The sequence below is a fragment of the Phyllobates terribilis genome, unplaced genomic scaffold (assembly GCF_046119375.1).
Source record: "Phyllobates terribilis strain yellow unplaced genomic scaffold, ASM4611937v1 Scaffold_13__5_contigs__length_258822181, whole genome shotgun sequence".
NCBI classification, from domain to species: Eukaryota; Metazoa; Chordata; class Amphibia; order Anura; family Dendrobatidae; genus Phyllobates; species Phyllobates terribilis.
The window spans coordinates 129,100,858-129,122,694 of record NW_027362773.1 but is presented as its reverse complement, the minus strand read 5'-3'; the positions used below and the strand labels follow the sequence as shown (position 1 = coordinate 129,122,694).

The following is a 21,837-nucleotide window of genomic DNA, read 5'->3' as shown; positions in this document are numbered from 1 at the left end:
TCTGGTGCCCACGGTCTGTTCATTCATTGACTAATATATTTGCCTTTGCTAAATCCAGCACACTGACTGACTCCTCAGTCACTCCATTTAGAGAGAGACCCCGGTACGTGTCTCTCCCTCAGCTCACATCTTGGCTGGTCCCACAATGAATCGACTTACTATTTCTTAGAGAAACCATGCAGGTGCTTCTAATCAAACACTGCAGAGCTGGAATTTAACCCTGACCTTCCCAGCTATGCTACACTGTGTAAATGTTAATGGGAATGCTTCTTCTTTAGATAAAATGTAGAGTCTGATGTAGTAGATGCTTTTGCCACATGAGGGAGCTATTTACTGTAACTATTCTTTCTAGGAAGAAACCTTTTGTCGAATTTATTGCAGCCTTAAATTCAATGGGAAAATTACTATAGAGCAGGACATTGCTAGGGTCTTAAGATCAGCCCTCACTTTGCCACTTAAAGTCATTTGGAAATGTAGTGTATTCTGCAATAAGCATGTTTATAGAGGATGAGAAGCTGAACAGATTGATACACAGCACAGTTTTTTTTTTTGGGAAAAAGATAAATTTTAGTCAATGAAATCCCTGCTGGTTTTAATCAATGAGTGACAGTTATGTCTGCATGATCCCTTACAAAGGGAAAACTGTCAATCATTGACTAGGACCACCCACTGGACCTGTGTATAAATAAAAGCAGGGATTTGATTGCTTGAAATGCAATTTATACTGCATTTCCAAGCTGACTGGTTTCTTGTAATGGGAGTCTGTGAGTAGGATCAACCCTCCTAAGCTGTCTGTATGACCATGTAGGTCATAGGAAGTTAAATAAAATGATACCTTGATATCTGCGATCCGATGTCTTATGCCAGAGCAATCCACATTTTTCCTAATATGTAAATCAGCTGTTAAGATCTATGGGCCGGACATAGATCTCCTTGAGAATCTGCCTCCAGAGCTTATTTTAATGGGGTATTACCAGTGTGAGACATGTACTGACCTCTTATCACCTGACCTACAAGTCTTACACTGGTAACATCCCCTTTAATTCAAAACAAGCTTTGGAAGCTGATCCTCAACCCCCCTCCCCAAGGTGCCCCATCCTATATAAAAAAAAAAGCCTCCTGCATTAACCCTTCCCCATCTGGTAATAATGCTCTCCAGTCTAAAAATAAATAAATAAAAAGAGCCCACTCATGTAACAATGGCCCTCAGTAACCCCCACCATTTGCCACATCAATAATAATGCCCACAAATTAACAATCCTTCCAATTGGTATCATGTTGACGCTGAAACAGTTCAAAGCGGTGCTCACTGGAGATATGGGGCAGCAAAAAGTCCTGGGCCCCCAGTCTTTGGTGTAAGCAATGCCACTTACATAAAGCCGGTCTTTTATGACCCTTGCAAAGATGGAGGCTCAGTACTTGTTGGCTAGGACTTGAACAGGGCTCCCCCTTTGCTGAGAGACTGAATTTTGGCATATATTTTTTTTTTTTTTTTTTTTTTAGCAAACAAATGTAGGAAATTGGCTAAAGGGCCATGAAAAGGAGTTGACGTCCCTTCTGTATTCTAAAATTTGCCAACAAAATGGGGTACCATTTAATGTTTGCTTTGAGGTCCCCAATCTTCTACGTAGCCTCCTGTTTTTTTTTTTAAGCTGCTTCAGTTTTTTATTTTTCTGAAGATGGAAATGTAAACTTTTTAGAGATGGTTACATCTGTTTTTTTTTTTTTGTTTGTTTATATGATAAAATATATAATTTTTAAAGAATCTCTGTATATTTCTCCTTTACTAGGATCTCAGGTCACCGCCTGACCTGAACATGTTCCCCTAATCTGCTCCTCCGGCCAAGTGCCAGATCCAGGTGGATAAAGTATTCGAAGAGATTAGAAGACATCAAGCCTTCTGTGAAGAACTGTCTGTAAAGACTCAAACCTGATTAACCTGGGTATTTGACTTCCACATCCAGGAATGTATTTGTCTTCTGGATGAGCCGAGTATATACCACAGGTAGTATTAATTCCAACAAAAGGGTTAATGACGTGACTGTTGTTCGGGCAACTCAATGGATCTAGTTCTCTTTGACACTGATATTAGTATCAGTATTTCCTGGTAAATTTGGTTATTTTGGATGAGTAACCTGGTCTAGCATATATATATTTTTTTCTCAATATACCCATAGGACCTCATATTAACATGTCATGTCACTGATTTGTCCCAAAGTAAAGAACTTTACTTTCTTTGATATGTCTATTCGCATACTTCATAAATAATGTCTATTACATTGCAAAGAATTTAAGTAGACCCTTTAGATGACTCTCGAAACATTGAGACCATTTGCAAACTGACTTTAAGTCATCATTATTATCATCTGTCATGTTAATTGTTTCTCGGAAAAGGGGCTAGGCTAAATAGATCATAAAAATGATTTATGATGAATTTATTTTCTTTTTTTTTTCTTTTATTTCTATTTTTGATAAAGCAGAGCCGGTGTGGATTAGGTAAAGACCATAAAAATTTAAGGCTACGTTACATAGTGTTCAGGTACAGTATGGTCTCCTGGGCTCCATTCACGTCATGTGAGAATAATATATCAAAGTTAGGCATTGCAAATATCCACTCGATTTATGACTGGGATGTATAGCAATATAATGGCTTACTTTGGCCACAATCTTGAAAACAAATCCAAAAAAGCAGATATACTATGCAGTAATTTTTTTTTGGGGGGTGCTCACTGTATAGTAAAGCACAGTCTGCTGCCCTTTACTACTCATTCAAAGGATAAAGGGTGCAGGGTTTTGCCTATTAACCCCAAAGATGAATATATCCATAATGATTAGGGTGCTAGTTCCGGTAAGGATGATCTCATTAGTACTGTCCTCTGCACTCATGAAATCGCAGCTGAAGCCCAGCTATATTGCACAGTCGGGCTCCACCTGCAACTTCTGGCACTAAAGTTTCAGCTGGTGCAAGCAGTTTAACCCTTGTTAAATGCTATGCTCAATAGTGAACATGGCATTTAAATTGTTTGACAGAGGAAGAAGGCTCCCTCTGTCAGACCATTGGTTCCTTATGATTGCAGAGTGTCATTGGTTTACTAGGCTCCCAGCTGCCGTAATACTTACACCTGGGTCTGCAATTTGTATGTGCCTATTAGGTCATACTAGAGGAATGGTCTATTAAGCTGATGTCAGTCTAAAGGCGCAGGCAGACAGCAGTATAAACCTGACCGAGATCGGAACACAGTGCACGGACTGGCCGGCGGCTCTACTGACCCAAGTGTGACAGCTGTATAGAAATACATGAAGCTGTTATGCTCTGGTCGGGAAAGGCGCCGGCCAGTCCTTTCACTGTGTTTTTACATGCAGATTTGGTCTGTGAAAAAAAAGTCGCTCATCTGCACTGTCCCATTGAATAACATTGGACCGAGTGCTGTCCGTTTTTCCACAGACAGCACCTGGACTGAAAAGGCTGTCGTGTGAACGAGCCCTTCAAAGGATTAATTTGATATTTTTACTGCATGGTGAATTGTGTAAAGAAAAAAACAACACAGAACAATAGTGGAATCACTGTTATTTTTTTCCCCTGCATTCCCTTCCCTCCCTGTCCCCTCCCCAAAAAATAATGAAAGCTAAATAATGTAGTATATGTGCCTCAGAATGAAGGCAATAAAAAAAATCAACTTGCTCATGAAAAACAAATAAAACTATTTGGTCATTAACTTTGCTATTAATCAAACAAGCCTGGTTATCAGAAAATAGCCTATTGTTTAAATCTTATATCTGTGTTGCATGTGTGTGTATATGTATGTATGTATATATATATATATATATATATATGTATGTATATATATATATATATATATATATATATATATATATATATATATATATATATATATATATATATTTATATACATACAGTACAGACCAAAAGTTTAGACACACCTTCTCATTTAAAATTTTTTCTGTATTTTCATGACTATGAAAATTGTACATTCACACTGAAGGCATCAAAACTATGAATTAACACATGTGGAATTATATACTTAACAAAAAAGTGTGAAACAACTGAAAATATGTCTTATATTCTAGGTTCTTCAAAGTAGCCACCTTTTGCTTTGATGACCGCTTTGCACACTCTTGGCATTCTCTTGATGAGCTTCAAGAGGTAGTCACCGGAAATGGTCTCCAACAATCTTGAAGGAGCTCCCAGAGATGCTGAGCACTTGTTGGCCCTTTTGCCTTCACTCTGCGGTCCAGCTCACCCCAAACCATCTCGATTGGGTTCAGGTCTGGTGACTGTGGAGGCCAGGTCATCTGGCGTAGCACCGCATCACTATCCTTCTTGGTCAAATAGTCCTTACACAGCCTGGAGGTGTGTTTGAGGTCATTGTCCTGTTGAAAAATAAATGATGGTCCAACTAAACGCAAACCGGATGGAATAGCATGCCGCTGCAAGATGCTGTGGTAGCCATGCTGGTTCAGTATGCCTTCAATTTTGAATAAATCCCCAACAGTGTCACCAGCAAAGCACCCCCACACCATCACACCTCCTCCTCCATGCTTCACGGTGGGAACCAGGCATGTAGAGTCCATCCGTTCACTTTTTCTGCGTCGCACAAAGACACGGTCTTTGGAACCAAAGATCTCAAACTTGGACTCATCAGACCAAAGCACAGATTTCCACTGGTCTAATGTCAATTCCTTGTGTTCTTTAGCCCAAACAAGTCTCTTCTGCTTGTTGCCTGTCCTTAGCAGTGGTTTCCTAGCAGCTATTTTACCATGAAGGCCTGCTGCACAAAGTCTCCTCTTAACAGTTGTTGAAGAGATGGGTCTGCTACTAGAACTCTGTGTGGCATTGACCTGGTCTCTAATCTGAGCTGCTGTTAACCTGCGATTTCTGAGCCTGGTGACCCGGATAAACTTATCCTCAGAAGCAGAGGTGACTCTTGGTCTTCCTTTCCTGGGGCGGCCCTCATGTGAGCCAGTTTCTTTGTAGCGCTTGATGGTTTTTGCAACTGCACTTGGGGACACATTCAAAGTTTGCCCAATTTTTCGGACTGACTGACCTTCATTTCTTAAAGTAATGATGGCCCTCATTTTTCTTTACTTAGCTGCTTTTTTCTTGCCATAATACAAATTCTAAAAGTCTATTCAGTAGGACTATCAGCTGTGTATCCATCAGACTTCTGCACAACACAACTGATGGTCCCAACCCCATTTATAAGGCAAGAAATCCCACTTATTAAACCTGACAGGGCACACCTGTGAAGTGAAGACCATTTCCGGTGACTACCTCTTGAAGCTCATCAAGAGAATGCCAAGAGTGTGCAAAGCAGTCATCAAAGCAAAAGGTGGCTACTTTGAAGAACCTAGAATATAAGACATATTTTCAGTTGTTTCACACTTTTTTGTTAAGTATATAATTCCACATGTGTGAATTCATAGTTTTGATGTCTTCAGTGTGAATGTACAATTTTCAGTCATGAAATTACAGAAAAATCTTTAAATGAGAAGGTGTGTCTAAACTTTTGGTCTGTACTATATATATATATATATATATATATATATATATATATATATATATATATATATATATATATATATATATATATATATATATATATATATATATATATATATATATATATATATATATATGTGTATGTATGTATGTATGTATGTATGTGTACATGATCTTTTGTCATGGATTTAGTGTTGTAAATCATCTCCACCCGCACACATTGATAACAATACTTATTCAGGCGCCTGTTGACCTGGAGTCAGTTGTTGCGTTGAGTCAGTTGTTGCGTTCGTTACTAACAGACCCCCAGGTTCGAACTTTGTAGTCTTGTCTGTAGCCACATGATTCATTCACTGAAAATCTACATTTGTGTCTTGACAAAGACTTTTCTGAGGGAGTTTCCCTTCCAGGAGGTAAATGAGTTTGTTTACTGAGACTGTCCTAAGAATCTGAAGATTGTGACTACTCAGACAGGAACAAGATTGGGTGTGACACATACAAAGTGTGGACTAATTAGCAGATTATAAAGAGGATGAAGAAAGGAAGGATGAAGATTATTTCTAGAAAACTTTTTTTCATTTGTTTTTAATGGGATTGGGTGCACAGGAAAGATCAAAACTGGTTTGATGTGTTTACTCCTGGATTTGGAATCCCTTTTCTCAAATGCATTTTCTCTGTTGCTAAAATTAAATAAAGTGGAAAATTAATGCAGATGGGGCCCCTCTAAGGCTAAGGTTGCACCAGTGTATTTCTCTCATCCGAGCGAATCAAGCTCTGATTTGATTTTCTCTGAGAAGATGGGGAAAAGATTCTCAATCTTCTCCATTCTGCCAGTTTGTGAAAAACAGACTGCACTCACATGTCATCCGAGTGCAGTCCAATGTTTTCCACCGACTCATTATTTTGCATGGCTGAGTGCGATCTGACTATCAGATCCAACTCTGGCACGCATCGTTTTTTTTTTCTTCTTCGGACTGGCTCTGTCTGATGAAAATATCAGACATGGACACGTTCCCACAGACTAACAATGCGATTCGATGTTTTGTCTGATCGCAATCGGAACGAAAATACAGTTGTCTGCATGAGCCCTAACTATTACATGCATCCACCTAGTTTCTATCTTGCCTCTCATTGAACATAACAAAAAGTGCAGCCTGCCAAACATTTTATTTCATTCAAAAAAAGGTCAATGGACCCATCTGCATTTATTTGGGGCCGTTTTGTAATGTTTCTGTTTTCCACTTGAATTTTGTATCTTTGTTCCTAAAATGGAAACGAGAACTCGAAATGCAGCTGAGGACAAAGCATAGTGTTCCTCTATTCTCATCACATTTATGTACTGCATTGTAAAACCTTTCCAACATATTCAATCAAATACTGGGACTGGAATTCCCTGACATGTGGTGCTTTTTGAGCATCTTTGTGCAGACTCTAGAGGACAGTTTTGCACTGCTAGTTTGGTCAGTCATGACAAAAAGGTTTCACTGTACACCTTGGTGGACACAGACAGAAGAGGGCCCCTGTGGAAGAACAATATAAGGGCCCTTTGCAGTCCAATAAGTCATCATAATGCACAATTCCACCCGCTTTGTAAATGGGTTCCCTTACCTCTTAGGCCCATGTGAGACTGCACAGGTTGCACCAATGATATGTCGACCCCTGACTATACATCAAACAGTTGAGATTGTAACCCATTATTTCACAGACACATACGTGTTTTTTTTTTTTTTTTTTTTAATAGCAGATTTTGCTATTTAATCTGAGATCAGCATAATGTAGAGGCTAAAACACTGATTCCAGTGATGTGTTAATTATACGGGGATGTGCTATAGTTTCAATATAATCCATGTTTTATCAGAAAAATTATCACTGCAGGACTAGGTGTCATGTGCCACGTAGTCCAGCTAATTTGTGTAACCCCGCCCATCAGTGATTAGCAGCTTGCTAACAGTGGACAGAGGAAGCTGCCAACCAGTAGTGTGGACGGGGTTATACACAGCTCAGAATCTGACCACTGCTACAGCAGAGAACAGGGATTCTATCACAACTGCACCAAGCAGCCCAGTAGGTGACACATCCCTGGAATCAGGGTCTCTGCCCCTATTTAATTTGCTCTCAGATTACATGGCAAAAACCTGTTGATAGATTCCCTTTAACTACATAAACCTAGTTTTTATTTGAAGTCATTCCAAGTCCTGTTGAAGGTTTCTATATTGCATAATTAGTTTAAGAAAACTTTTGATACTGCCAAGTATAATTACATGTATTTACTGTAGGTGTTCTTAGATTACAACATTCTCTACATCCTGTAAGTTCAGCTGTTTTCTAGGAGTTTTTGGATTGGGGCCGAGGTGAACAACTATACTTGGCTCATGGGTACATTTTGAAAGCGGTTCTCTCTGATGGGACCACTCCTTTTTAAGCTCTGAATCTTCTTTCTTGGATTCTATCCATACCTTAGTGGAGATGGCTTTAGGCCAACATTTTGCTCTGTAAGGCTAGTATCACAGACTACACTCGATTGTCTGCCGGATCTCCTAACGCTAGCTTATGAGCTAATAAGCTCCTATGAGAAGACTCCGCGTTCTCGCTGGATATTCCTACCTGACCAAGGTCCATGTTTCATGGATTTGTCCTATTAGCCAGTACTAAGCACAATGTATATTTTCCATATGGAACAAATGAATATAAATCCACATTTTATGTGTTATGGGCCATGTTCATCTAAAATGGAAGTTTTGATTGACAGATCTGTCTGGTTTAATGGCAAGGATGCAGCGTATAGAACAAATGATAGAAATCGCAGGTGCTGCTCGGATCGGTCATTCAGTGGCTCGGGAATAGTGTTGTGTTTTACTTTTAAAGGGCCCCCATGAACATTAAATGAACATTTATTAAACCTGCCAATAGTCTGTGTATGGGGACGTCCCTACTCTCCCCCAATAGATGAAGTCTGGGAAGAGAAGGATCCAACATGTTTGATTTCAGGCTACCGATCCTTTTATTCTACGGGACACAAGCCGTCAAGTTGACATTGTCCTACTTTTTTTTTTTCTTTTTCCTGTAACTAAAGTCCTCCTTACACAATAGACTAATGTGCTTGTGGGTATAGACGAGTAAGGAGAGATTTTTTGATTGACAGGTATCATGTGTATTGGGGGCTCTAAGGTCCATTGTCTCCAAACCGATATGCCGAACAACAGTCTAACCTCATTAACCCCTTTGATACCTCAAGGTCCTAGCAAAGATGTATATTCCTGTTGTATTTTGTTCCACTGAATACCCCAATTTATGACTCCATGTGTAAATTGTATCATATAATGCCTTCCAAATTGTTTTGAATTGCTGTAAGAAAATAAGCTAAACTTGTGTATTAGTTTTTTTTTTTTTATTTATTGTATATATTATGCTGAATTTGCATTAAAGTTGGTTATTGAACAATGCAGTTTTGTGCATATATTTATATCCTTTAGAACGCAATAATTTAGCTTCCTTTATTGTAAAAGTCTGCGGTTTTCCGGGAATATTAATAGGTAACTTCATTAAAGAGGTTGACCACTACTTTACATTGATGACCTATCCATAGGATAGGTCATCAATGTCTGATCGACTGGGGTGCGACACCCGGCAGCCCCACCGATCAGCTGTTATGCGTGTCTGCTTCGGTGGCCGCCAGCCGGAAGTACTCTCGTTCGGAGCTGGCCGTCTTCTGTTGGTGGTCGCCGCAGGGTACTACACATCTGCCTCCTATGTCATAAGAGTTAAGGGTAGCCAGTTGGCCCAGGCAATTTAGAGATCGTGGGTACTTCCAGCCCAGCACGTGAGGTATCATGTGATATGTCGTGTTAAATTTTTTGGGAAGACGCGTGTTCATCACGTGTGCTTTGGTGCACATCTGCAGATGTAAGGAGACAGAAGGAACAGCGCCCCAAATATTGTCATGTTCAGTGCTATAAATGTAAAAAAAAAAAAAAAAAAAGAGAGCGCTCCTTATGCAGATCAATGGGGAAATCCCGTGTAGCAGTGGTAAGTTCACCTGAACCTGTTGTGCAGCGTCGGGCACGACACTGGTGTAAGCAGGGAAAGGCTCTCTACTGGCTGCAGCTACACCCTCTGGATCTTTGGATGATGAGGATCCGAATAGACACGATGAGGATTAAAAGGATAAAGCATCGGGCTATAAAGCGCTGCCATCAACCGGAGAGGAAATGGTTTGAATAAAACATATCTTTGAGCTATGCGCTACTCACCTGACCCAGCTCCTTCTTCAGGCTCATACAGTACAAGCAATGAAGGCTGACTGATATACCTTCCACAGTGACGTCAGAAAACCGGTTTAATCGATTAGTGTACAACAACAAATTGCATCTATCTTGGTCAAGGCCGGCTCCAGGTTTTTGTGGGCCCAGGGAAAAAGAGTCTCCCTAGGCCCCTTTTAACACATACCATGATTCATAATGCACAGATACCGCAGAGAAATAAGAAAAAATAAATAAATAATAATAAAAAAAAAATATATATATATATATATATATATATATATATATATATATATATATATATATATATATATATATAATATTACGGTAATTAGTACAATGCCAAAGATTTCACTTCTTATTCTTACATTACATGAGTGATATCTGTTGTAAATTCCACAATAGCTCAGAAACCGGCGAATCCTCGCAGCGCACAGTGCAGGCCGGACAATATAGTCCTCCATACGGTATTATGGGCCCCATATAATGCTCCATACAGTATTATGGGCCCTATATAATGCTCCATACAGTATTATGGGCCCCATATACTGCTCCATACAGTATTATGGGCCCCATATACTGCTCCATACAGTATTATGGGCCCAATATACTGCTCCATACAGTATTATGGGCCCCATATACTGCTCCATGCAGAATACTGGTCACCATATAATGCTCCATGCAGAATACTGGTCACCATATAACGCTCCATGCAGAATACTGGTCACCATATAACGCTCCATGCAGAATACTGGCCCCCCCCCACACACACACGCACACATAATGCCCCATGCAGGAAGTCACTCCCCCATATAATGCCCCATGCAAGATGTCACGCCCCCATATAATGCCCCATGCAGGATGTCACCCCCCCCCATATAATGCCCCCATGCCTCCATACATAATAAAAAAAAGTCAAATACCTCACTTCTCCTCACCTGCTGCCGCTGCTCAGCTCTGGACTCCTGAGCGTCGCCGGCGTCTTCCTGCTCTGCACTGTGACTGCTCAGGAGAGGGCGCGGTGAAAAGACGTCATCACGTCCTCTGACCTGGGACGTCACAGTGCAGCAGCCGCGGAAGATGCAGGACCTGCTGCGGAGGCACGGGGAGAGGTAAGTGGTGGGGGGGAAGCGGGCGCTGGCACCGCTCTCGGGTCCCATAGCAAAGCGTCGGGGTGCCCGACGGCGAGTGGGCCTCCCGTCTGCTTAGGGCCCCGACACTTGCCCTGTTGCGCCGGAGGATGACTCCGGGCCTGCTCTTGGTGATTAGTTATACAACTTTATCCTGAGTACAACGTTATCCATTATGTGGTGGTAAACTACTTTTGGGCACAATGCAGGGCTTTGAAAGGAAGGAGCGCTATTTTTACTTTTCAAGCTTAAATTTGGCCAGAATAGACTGTGAACGTCATTTCTCATTTGAAGAGGTGCTCAGGTGCCAAAACAGCAGAAACCCCTTCACAAATGTCATCATTTTGGGAATTACACCCTCAAGGAATTTATCCAGGTATGTGGTGAGCATCATTAACCCGCAAGTGCACTGCAGAATTTTAAAACATTCGACCTTAAAAATGAAACAATGTATTTTTTACACAAAATTGTTGTTTTTAGCTCCAAATTTTTAATTTTTACAAGACTAACAAGAGAAAATGGATCACCCTATTTGTTGCGCAATTGATCCTGAGTACACAGATACCCAATATGCCATTTACAGGTGATTTGTAACCTCTTCGTAAAAAAAAAAAAAAAAAGGTTAAAAAGGTCACACTCTGATCACACTCATCAGCCCGTACTTTAAAAAAAAAAAAAAAAAAAAAAAAAAAAAAGTCTCCCTCTTCTCGGACTCATTGACCCATACTTTAAAAAAAAAAAAAAAAAGGGTTAAAAATGTCAAAAGTTAAAATACATGCTATATAAATGCCACAATCACAATATCCTCATGATTCTGAGATAATATATATTGTAATTTTTTTTCTCAGAATCATGAGGTCATTGTGATTGTGTCATTTATATAGCATGTATTTTAACTTTTGACATTTTTAACCTTTTTTTAAAAGTAGGGTGTGATCATTCTCTTGGAAGAGCAGAAGATCAGGAAAAAAAATTCTCTATCCTATCCATTCTGGCAGTCCTTTAAAATTGGACTGCACTCAGTTGTCATCTGAGTGCAGACCAATGTTTTTCTCAGACTTATTGACTTGCATGGCTAAGTGCAATCTGAATATTAAATTGAAATCGAGCATGCAATGATTCCCACCCACCCCCCGATCTGATACTTTGTCGGATCTCACTCAGACCAAAAATATGACCCTTTGCCCCTGCCCTAAAGGTGGAAAAAGGTCTGAAAGGATTCTTCTTGGTATGATTTTTTTACGTGACAAAAACCTGTCATTTTAACTGGGGTGTATAGACTTCTTATACCACTGTGTATATCGATCTATAGATATTAATGATACGGAATATTGAAAAATAAATTTTTTGTTTAAATATACTGTACTTGACCTGACTTAAACAATAGGTCCTATTCTGATGAGACATAGCATGACCCATGATATACTGCCCTAATAGCAAAGTACACGTTTCTGTGACAAAAGAAAACTATATAGAAATACTAGTTCTTACTTTTCAGCTTCATTATTTATGCCAATATCAATAGAAATTCGTAATTCTCTAAGAATGTCCCTTAAAGAACTTGAAATGACATTTAAGTGAGCAGAATAGCAGGACATGCATGAGTAATGTTCCTTTACAATTGGGGTGGGGTCTGAGAACTTTCCCCTTCCTTCGGTCCAGAGGCTCCATGCTGATACCCCACTGCGGGGGTCCCTCAGCCAGAAAACCACCGCTTGCCGCTGTATCCCCCGGACAGGGGGCTCTGATCATGGCACTGACCCGCCGGCGTTATGAAGGGCCGGCGTGCACTCCACGGAGGATCGCTGCGTAACTTCTGGCCGGGAGGCGGAGTCAGGAAGGCGGACATCCGCTTTGGGCTGGCATGCGTTCCACCCTGGAACGCACGCTGAGCGCTGTGTACGGGCTTCCATCCGGGAGGTGGAGTCAGGAAAGCGGACATCCGCTTTGGGGAACATGGAATCCACGTGGGCTTCTCCTTCCGACGCCGGGAAGCGGGTCTTCCAGCGCCCAGACAGCAGGTGCCCCGAGGCGGTGGTGAGCCTCCAGGGCACATTAGGAATAGCGTTTATCGTTGGGGGCGTGGCCTACTCACCTGGATCAGGTAAGACCCTATAAAAGGGTACACCGCAGCCACACACACTCTGACACTTTGGAATCCAATCCTACACAGTCAGAAGCCCCTTCAGAGTCCCTGGGCAGTGATAGAGGAGCCCAGAGGTCCGGATCATCCTCCAAAAAATCTAAGAGATGTGTATCCTGTAACACTAACTTTCAGGACTCATATAAAAAGAGGCTGTGTAAAGAATGTATAGCAGAAGTTTTAAGAGAAGAGAAAGCTTCCTTTTTGACGGACATAAGGTCTATGATCCGTGAGGGGGTCCAGAACACAGTCTCGAGCCTTATACCTTCCCATACGCAGCCGTCACCCCAAATGGTTCAACCCCCTCCCCGCCAGAAAAGATCCAGGTGGGAGATGGAAGAGTTGTCTGAGGAAGGGGAATATTTAGACTCCGCATCAGAGAAAAGTCTGGAAGAGGATGAGGATCGCTTCTCACAGTTACCCTCACAAGAGAGAAAAAAATATGTCTTCTCTGCAGAACATACGGATGAACTATTGAAATCCGTTAGACATACTATGAACTTAGAAGACACTCAGGTCTCCCACTCCAGACAAGACAAAATGTTCGCAGGTCTGAGGAATAGAGTGTTCCCAGTAAATGAACATCTAAAAGCAATGATTATGGAGGAATGGGAAGAAGTGGAAAAAAAGCTCATTGTACCAAGAGACTTTAAATCCCGTCTTCCTTTCAATCCGAAGGACATCAAACTTTGGGAGGAAATCCCTAAGGTAGATGTCCCAATAGCGAAAGTGGCTAAGAAAACGTCCATCCCCTTTGAAGATTCGTCTTGCCTCAAAGACGCAATGGATAGGAAGGCGGAGAGCATGCTCAAGAGGAGTTCGGAAGCCTCAGCAGCCATAATCAAATCTAACATCGCTGCCACTTCACTGGCAAGATCCATGTGCCTCTGGTTGGACGATCTATCCGATCTAATTAGGTCCGACTCCCCTGTAGAAATGTTATCAGACTCTCTTCCTATGTTAAAACTGGCGACACAATTTATGGCTGATGCCTCAGCCGAATCGGTCAGGTTTGCAGCTAGATGTAGTGTACTATCTAATACCGCTAGACGGGCAATATGGCTAAAAACGTGGTCGGGTGATAGCCACTCAAAAAATAAGTTGTGCTCAATTCCTTTTTCGGGTACCCGGGTCTTTGGTCCAGTATTGGATGAGATCCTAGAAAGAGCATCCGACAAGAAAAAGGGTTTCCCGAGGATAGGGTTAAAGGATAATGGCCCTTTCGTGGAACCCGTCGATCCCCTAAACGTGATTACAGGGGTAAGGGTAAGACGGGGAGATGGTCTTACAGGAAGGGAGGAAAGGACAGAACAGATCAGGTCGCTTCTGGAGCCCCAGCAAGACCATGACGCTATTGGAGTAGGGGGCAGGCTTTGTTTTTTCAGGACAAGTGGGCGTCCATTACAAAAAATCAATGGATCCTACGTTCCTTAGGGGAAGGTTACAAGATAGACTTCTCCCATACTCCCTCTCGTCGTTTTCAAATCACTCATGCTCGCTCCCCGGTAGATCTCAGAAGTCTATGGCAGGATATATTAGTCCTTCAATCCCTACACGTGGTAAAACAGGTCCCCCCTTCAGAGCAGGGTTTAGGCCATTATTCCTCCCTCTTCTCGGTACTAAAACCCTCAGGCAAACGCCGTACGGTTATAAACCTCAAGCCCCTAAACCAGTGGGTGGAATACAAAAGGTTCAAAATGGAAACTATAAAAACCAGCATTCCATTGATAGAGAAGGGATCGGTAATGTGCACCCTAGATCTCAAGGATGCATATTACCATGTTCCAATTCACCCAAGTCACCAGCAATACCTAAGGTTTGCTCTAGAGCAAGAGGACACAGTACACCACTTTCAATTCACTTGCCTACCCTTCAGTCTATCCTCGGCCCCCCGAATATTCACAAAGGTTATGACAGAAGTAGCGGCCTTCTTAAGAACACAGGGGGTTGTAATCATCCCTTACCTGGATGATATATTGTTGGTAGCAGAGTCAGTCTCCTCTTCTCAGTCAACAAGATCATACGATCAAAACCCTGGAATATTTGGGGTGGAACATCAATTGGGAAAAATCAAGCCTACATCCAAGTACTACAAAAGTATTTCTAGGGGTAGTTTTAGATTCCAGTCTTCAGAAGTCCTCCTTGCCTCAGGAGAAAAGAGAAAAAATAAAACTGGAAATTTACAACTTGGAGAAACGGAAGACCACCTCAATCAGATACGCCATGTGGATCTTAGGATTGATGACCTCATGCATTCCAAGCGTAAAATGGGCTCAGGCCCGTTCAAGGCCATTACAGAAATCGATCCTGTCAGTTTGGAACAGACGACCGTCAGCATTAGACAAGAAAATGAGACTGTCAAGAGAGCTAAAAAACTCCCTTTCCTGGTGGACAGACCCTTCAAACTTAGAAAATTCAGTAGACTGGATCCTTCTTCCTTCAATCCAAATCCATACGGATGCCAGCCAAAAAGGCTGGGGAGCAAGCATAGGAAACAGATATTTACAAGGGATATGGCCCAAAGAGATACAAAACAGGTTGTCAAATTTCAGGGAGCTGAAGGCGGTCTGGGAAACTCTTCAAAGATGTCAACATTTACTCAGAGGGAATCACGTAAAAGTTTTCTCAGACAGCAGCACTACTGTAGCACCCTGAGGACTCGGCTGCTACAGGGGTATTACACCTCAAGCCAGAGGTGTGGTATTCCACTCCCGGGTAAGGATGGAGTGTGGGACTGAGCTCAGATAGCTGCATACACTACATACATCCCATTTCCGGGGGACAGACCGACGGTACTCCCACCAGTATATGTGCAGGTACGACAGTGTCTGTCCCTGGCTGGAGTGGGAGGGGGGGTGGAACATCCCAGTAGTGTAGGGGCAGATAGGGGGAGCAGTTTGGGTAAGGCTAGGAGCTCATTGGGTGCTGGTCACCTGAGCTCACACATAGAGGGAGTATATAAGGTGGGCACCATCTTAGATCAGGGTCAGTCTTCTGTAGAGGGTCAGTCAGTCCTGAGAGAGGTCCAGGAGCGCCTGCAGAGAGAAGAGAAGGACCCAGAGGGGGAGAAGAAGGAACCCCAAGAACCCAGTATACAACCAGAAGGGTGAAGGGTTGGCACGCAAGGGAACCGGATCCCAAATTAGTGGAGGAGAGAAACAACCCTCAACTAAGAACCGGAGGCTGCGACATTACATGTGGAGCAGCCCCTCACCAAGTCCACTAAGAAGGCACACCGAGCATAGGGTCAGGGAAGCCAAAGAAGGTTCACCCAATAGGAGACCCGAGGGAGCCGGACATAAGTGGACCCCTGGTGGGAACGGCCAGTAGAGAGGACAGTCAGAAAGGGAGCTCAGGACCACGCTCCAGAATTGCTTGGGGGTTGGCCGAGTCCAGGACCTGGTGGACGCAGCACGGCTCGGGCGGTCACTCAAGGCCAGAGTGACCAACAGAACAGCAGTAAGTAAAAACCCTGAACTGCACAGCCCGACTCTGAGTCTTCTTACCATCCACACTGCACCACCACAACCACCATCCTCTACACCTGACCCCCTGAGGCTATACCCCTCCCATTGGGGGTTATACTACCACAGCTGCACGTATACCACCAGCCTCAGCGGACCCTGCTGCAGCGGCGGCCTTTTGACCGCAAATCAACGGGTGGCGTAGTCGACACTAAGAACAACTAATAACATCTGTAAAGACTGCCACACACTGAGTTTGACACCCTGGGCACGGACCGGGTCGCCGCCACTCGGAGACTACAACCCCCATCAGATCCGGCTCCGGGTAATCCCCAAACAGCACTGGCCCAGGGGGCGCGTCACTACCATCTCGTTTCTTCGTCGGCAAGGAGGTCCAAGAGGGAAATGGTTACAATCCTTGGCGGCAAAAATTTTCCACTGGGCGGAGAGAAATGTTCTTTCAATATCGGCTATTCATCTAAGGGGGTCCGAAAATGTGGTAGCAGATTTCCTCAGCAGAGCAAGAGTTGGTCCCTCAGTTTGGGAGCTGAATCCAGAGGTGTTTGATCAAATCATTCAACGATGGGGCACCCCGTTCATAGACCTGTTCACGACAAGAAAAAACAGGAAGCTGCAGCGCTTTTTTTCCTTGGACCCAGCCGACAGCCCAGAAGGAATAGATGCCCTTTCTCAATCATGGGGAACAAAACTGGTGTACGCTTTCCCTCCAGTTCCTCTCATTTCAAGAGTACTAAGGAAAATCAAACAGGAGAGGGGAGCTCTTATTCTAATAGCGCCTTACTGGTCCAAGAAGAGCTGGTTCCCTCTGCTACACCGGATGTCGGTGGATCTCCCATTCAGACTTCCAGCCAGGAAAGATCTTCTATTGCAGGGTCACTTGTTACATCCGAACATCCAATTCCTTCAACTGACAGCATGGAATCTGAGAGGCGGATCCTAGCCTCTAAGGGCCTTTCTCATCGAATAATTACAACTCTTCAAGCCTGTAGGAAACCAGTAACGTCAGCCATCTATTCTAGGATCTGGAAACAGTTCTGTAGCTTTGCAGGTCAGTCGGTGGGAAATTTGTCTCGCCACAATATTCCGAAGATACTGGATTTCCTCCAGGAGGTGGTTTGATAAGGGTCTGAGGCCAAATACGTTAAAAGTTCATATCTCGGCCCTAAGTGCTTTTTTGGACTACTCCTTAATAGACCACCCATGGATATCAAGGTTCATAAAAGCAACTTCTCGTTTAAGACCCACGATAAGGAGTCTAGTACCGCCATGGGATCTGAACCTGGTGTTGAGAGCTTTATGTAAGTCTCCCTTTGAACCCCTAGAAGAAACATCAGTAGACCTGCTCCCTCTGAAATCAGCCTTTCTTGTGGCAGTTACTACAGCGAAGCGGGTAGGTGAGATCCAGGCTCTCTCAGTTCTAGACCCATACCTTAAGATTCTGGAGGACAGATTGGTTCTTAAGCTGGATCCCTCCTTTCACCCTAAGGTGGTGTCCAGTACGAACCTGAATCAAGAAATAATACTGCAGTCTTTCTTCCAGTCTCCCAAAAATGAAAAGGAAAAAGCCTTCCATACCTTGGACGTCAGGAGGGCAATTATTCGGTATATAGAAGTCACAGCCCTCTGGAGGAGAGACTTAAACCTTTTTCTGCAATTCTCGGGTGTGAATAAAGGCAAGAAAGCTTCTAAGCCGACTCTAGCAAGGTGGTTGACAAGGACTATCGCCCTCGCATATGAATCAGAGCGGAAGGATCCCCCAATTTCTCTTAAGGCTCATTCCACTCGAGCAATCTCCGCTTCTTGGGCAGAGAAAGCAAGAGCTTCAGTAGGCCAAATCTGCCAGGCAGCAACCTGGTCTAGTATATCAACATTCAGTAAACATTATAAATTGGATGTATTGTCTAGTCAACAATTAGCCTATGGCCGTAAAGTCCTTCAGGCAGTAGTCCCGCCCTAAGTGTTCCATTTTTTTGATTTGGTATGTCTCCTGTCGTGCCATTATGATGGACGCACTGGTAAAATAGGAATTATTCCTACCGTTAATTACGTTTCCAGGAGTCCATCATAACGGCACCATATTTCCCTCCCCTGCTCTTGACACTAATGTGAATTTAACATTGGTATATGTATATAATAAAATAGAGTTGCATCCATCCTGGTTTAAATGATTAGTACAAACACTGAGAGTGTGATGGGAGAAGGGGGGTTTAACCTCTCATGTGTTTCCTGTCCCTAAAGGAACAGAGGACTTGACTCCTGTCGTACCGTTATGGTGGACTCCTGGAAACGTAATTAACAGTAGGAATAATTCCTATTTTTTGTCATTAAAGTACACTCTGCACCCCATCTTGACTGAAAAAAACCCAGAAATGTAGAAATTTTTACAAATTTATTAAAAAAGAAAAACTGAAATGTCACAAGTAGTGTTGAGTGAGCATGCTCGACACTGCTCGGTACTCGCCTGAGCATCTCACTACTCGGGATGTTCGGCGAGCACCGAGCATTTTCGGGGGTCTCCGCCCTGCACGTTTGGCGCTCTTTACAGAGCCAATGAACATGCAGGGATTGCCAGCCTGTCACTGTAATGCCGCAGCCATGTTGTTTGTGGGCATTACAGGGATTGGCTGGCCGCACAGCGTCACCTCGAGTATTTAAAACCGGGCGCCGCCATCTTGGACACAGTTGCTCCGGATCAGACAGTGTAGGGAGAGTGCTGCTGAGCTAGGGAGAGATTTATACTGTGAAATAGGTAGTGTAGGGTCTCTAAAGCCTGCAAAATCAAACAAACAGTCCTTCTGAGGACTAATATCCATCCCAGATATCAGGCAGGCAGGCTGTATAGGAGACGCAGTGGTTATATTAACAAACACTGCATTACAGTCCTGTGTGCTGCTGCTGCTCAAATTGCTAGACTTAGCCCCAGGTCTCAGGGGCCAGGAAAAATCCTTTTTTTTCATCTAAATCCTCTTTTTTTTTTTTTTCCCTCAGTCAGACTGTACAAATACCCATCTTATTTTCAAAAAAAAGAAAAATTGAGTGTGTAGACACAAATATATCTGTTTAAAAGATTCTGATGTAGGCCAGAGAACTAGAACTGTGGTTTTCCTCTTCCACGGTTCAAATCTCCTTTTTATTACCCTTTTTCCATTGATAGTGCGAGTGTAAGCTATTTTACTTCATTTACAATGGGCAAGGCGCATGGCAAGGGACGTGGAACTGAACGTTCTGGTGATGGTGCGTGCAGAGGACGGGGCCGTGGCCAAGGTGAAAATGTGCCACAACCAACAGCCACATCTTCTCGCTCCCAGTTCTTGACCGAATTACTAGGGAAGCATACAACAGCACCACTATTGCCAACTGATCAATGTGAACAGGTTATTAATTGGATAGCAGATAATACTTCCAGTCACCTGGGCACCACCACCTCCGGTATGTCTTCCACACGGTCAAGTGTTAGTAGCCGTGAGTCTCGACTGCATACTCCTCCTCACCCTCCTCCATGTTGAGTGTCGTCAGACAGCAACTGATCCCACAGATGGACACTCTAAAGACCTGTTCACTGGTCCATTTCCATATTTGGACCCCTCGCTTGCTCCGCTTGAAGTGGTTGAAGAGGAGATCCCATGTAGCGATGGCCAAATATTGAACAGCCACGGCCACAGGAAGGCAACGCTGGCAATTTGTCACAAGAGGTGGACGATGACGAGAAACAATTGCCACGAAGTGAGGAGGAGGACTGTGGTGCGGAAGTGGAAGAGGAGGAGGTGGTGGATGATCTAGTAACTGACCCAACATGGCAGGAGGACACGCAGAGCGAGGCCAGCAGCACACAGGGGGAGGGAGGAAGAGTACCCCAACAGGCAGGAAGAAGCAGTGTGATGGCCGCAGACAGAAGGCGGGCAACCGTTCCCCGTAACACCAACATGAGGGACGTTGCCAGTACAACCATTAAGTCTTCCAGAGTCTGGAATTTTTTTAAAAACTCTGCTGATAACCCCAAAAAGGCCATTTGTACCACCTGCCAGGCCTGCATCAGCAGGGGTGACAAAACTACCAGCCTGACCACAACCAGCATGATCAGGCACATGTCAGCAAAGCACCCAACTTTGTGGGGCGAACCCCAGGGTCCACGACCAGTGTCAGCGGGTGTCACCACTGCTTCTTCCGCTGTTGTGCGTGTAAGAGAACCCCCTGTTGTGCGCGCAAGGCAATCCCCTGTCCACACTGCATGCAAAGATGCCCCCTCCTCTCAGTCTTCACTTGTTATGGCAGTTTCTCAAGAAACAGCACCAACGTCCACGTCCCACCGCAGCGTTCAATTGTCCATATCCCAGAATTCGCAGGCAACACCCCACAGGCCACAGTCCTAAATTCGCACATTTCACGACTGCTTGTGTTGGAAATGCTGCCTTTTAGGCTGGTGGAGATGGAATCCTTCCGCAACCTTATGGCGGTGGCCGTCCCTCGGTACTCGGTCACCAGCCGACACTATTTTGCCCGGTGTGCCATCCCCGCACTGCACAAGCACGTGTCCCAAAACATCTGCTGTGCCCTCAACAACGCAGTAACTTGGAGAGTCCACCTGACAACGGACACGTGGACAAGTGCTTGTGGCCAGGGACTGTACATCTCCCTGACGGCACACTGGGTAAACATAATGGAAGCCGGGACCCAGTCGGACCTTGGGACGGAACACATCCTCCCCACACCGAGGATTGCGGGCCCTATGTCAGTCAGAGTTGCCCCCACAGTGTACAGCTCCTGCGCATCATCATCATCCTCCTCCTCATGTTCAGCCTCCATCTCAGATATCACCACATAAGTTACAAGCTGGAAGCACTGCAGTACTGCCTCAGCCAAGCGGCAACACGCTGTGCTGAAACTCATAAGCTTAGGTGATAAACCTCACACTGCTTGTGAGTTGTGGACAGCAGTGAAAGAGCAGGCAGCTCTGTGGCTGAGACCGCTGAACCTACATCCAGGCATGGTCGTGTGTGACAATGGCCGTAACCTGGTGGCGGCTGTGAGGCGAGGCGAGATCACACACGTACCATGCCTGGCTCATGTGCTTAACCTCGTGGTTCGGCGGTTTCTTAAATCGTACCTTGAGTTGCCAGATCTGCTCGTCAAAGTACGCCGCCTGTCAGCTAATTTTCGCAAGTCTGCTACAGCTTCGGCCGCCCTTGCTGTGTTGCAGCAGCATTTGCAGCTTCCGGCACACCGACTGGTGTGTGATGTCCCCACATGTTGGAACTCTACCCTCCACATGTTGCAAAAGATTTGTGAGCAGAAGAGAGCA

At 44.0% G+C, this 21,837-nt stretch overlaps 1 protein-coding gene across 1 annotated transcript in view; it reads left to right on the top strand.

Moving 5' to 3' along the window:
• HRAS (HRas proto-oncogene, GTPase) overlaps window positions 1-3,811 on the top strand; it is a 61,953-nt gene extending 58,142 nt beyond the window's left edge. The window contains exon 6 of the mRNA XM_073658632.1: window positions 1,791-3,811. The gene's annotated coding sequence lies outside the window, so the exon portion shown is untranslated. The remainder of the gene's footprint in view (window positions 1-1,790) is intronic.
• The last annotated feature ends 18,026 nt before the right edge of the window (window positions 3,812-21,837 follow it).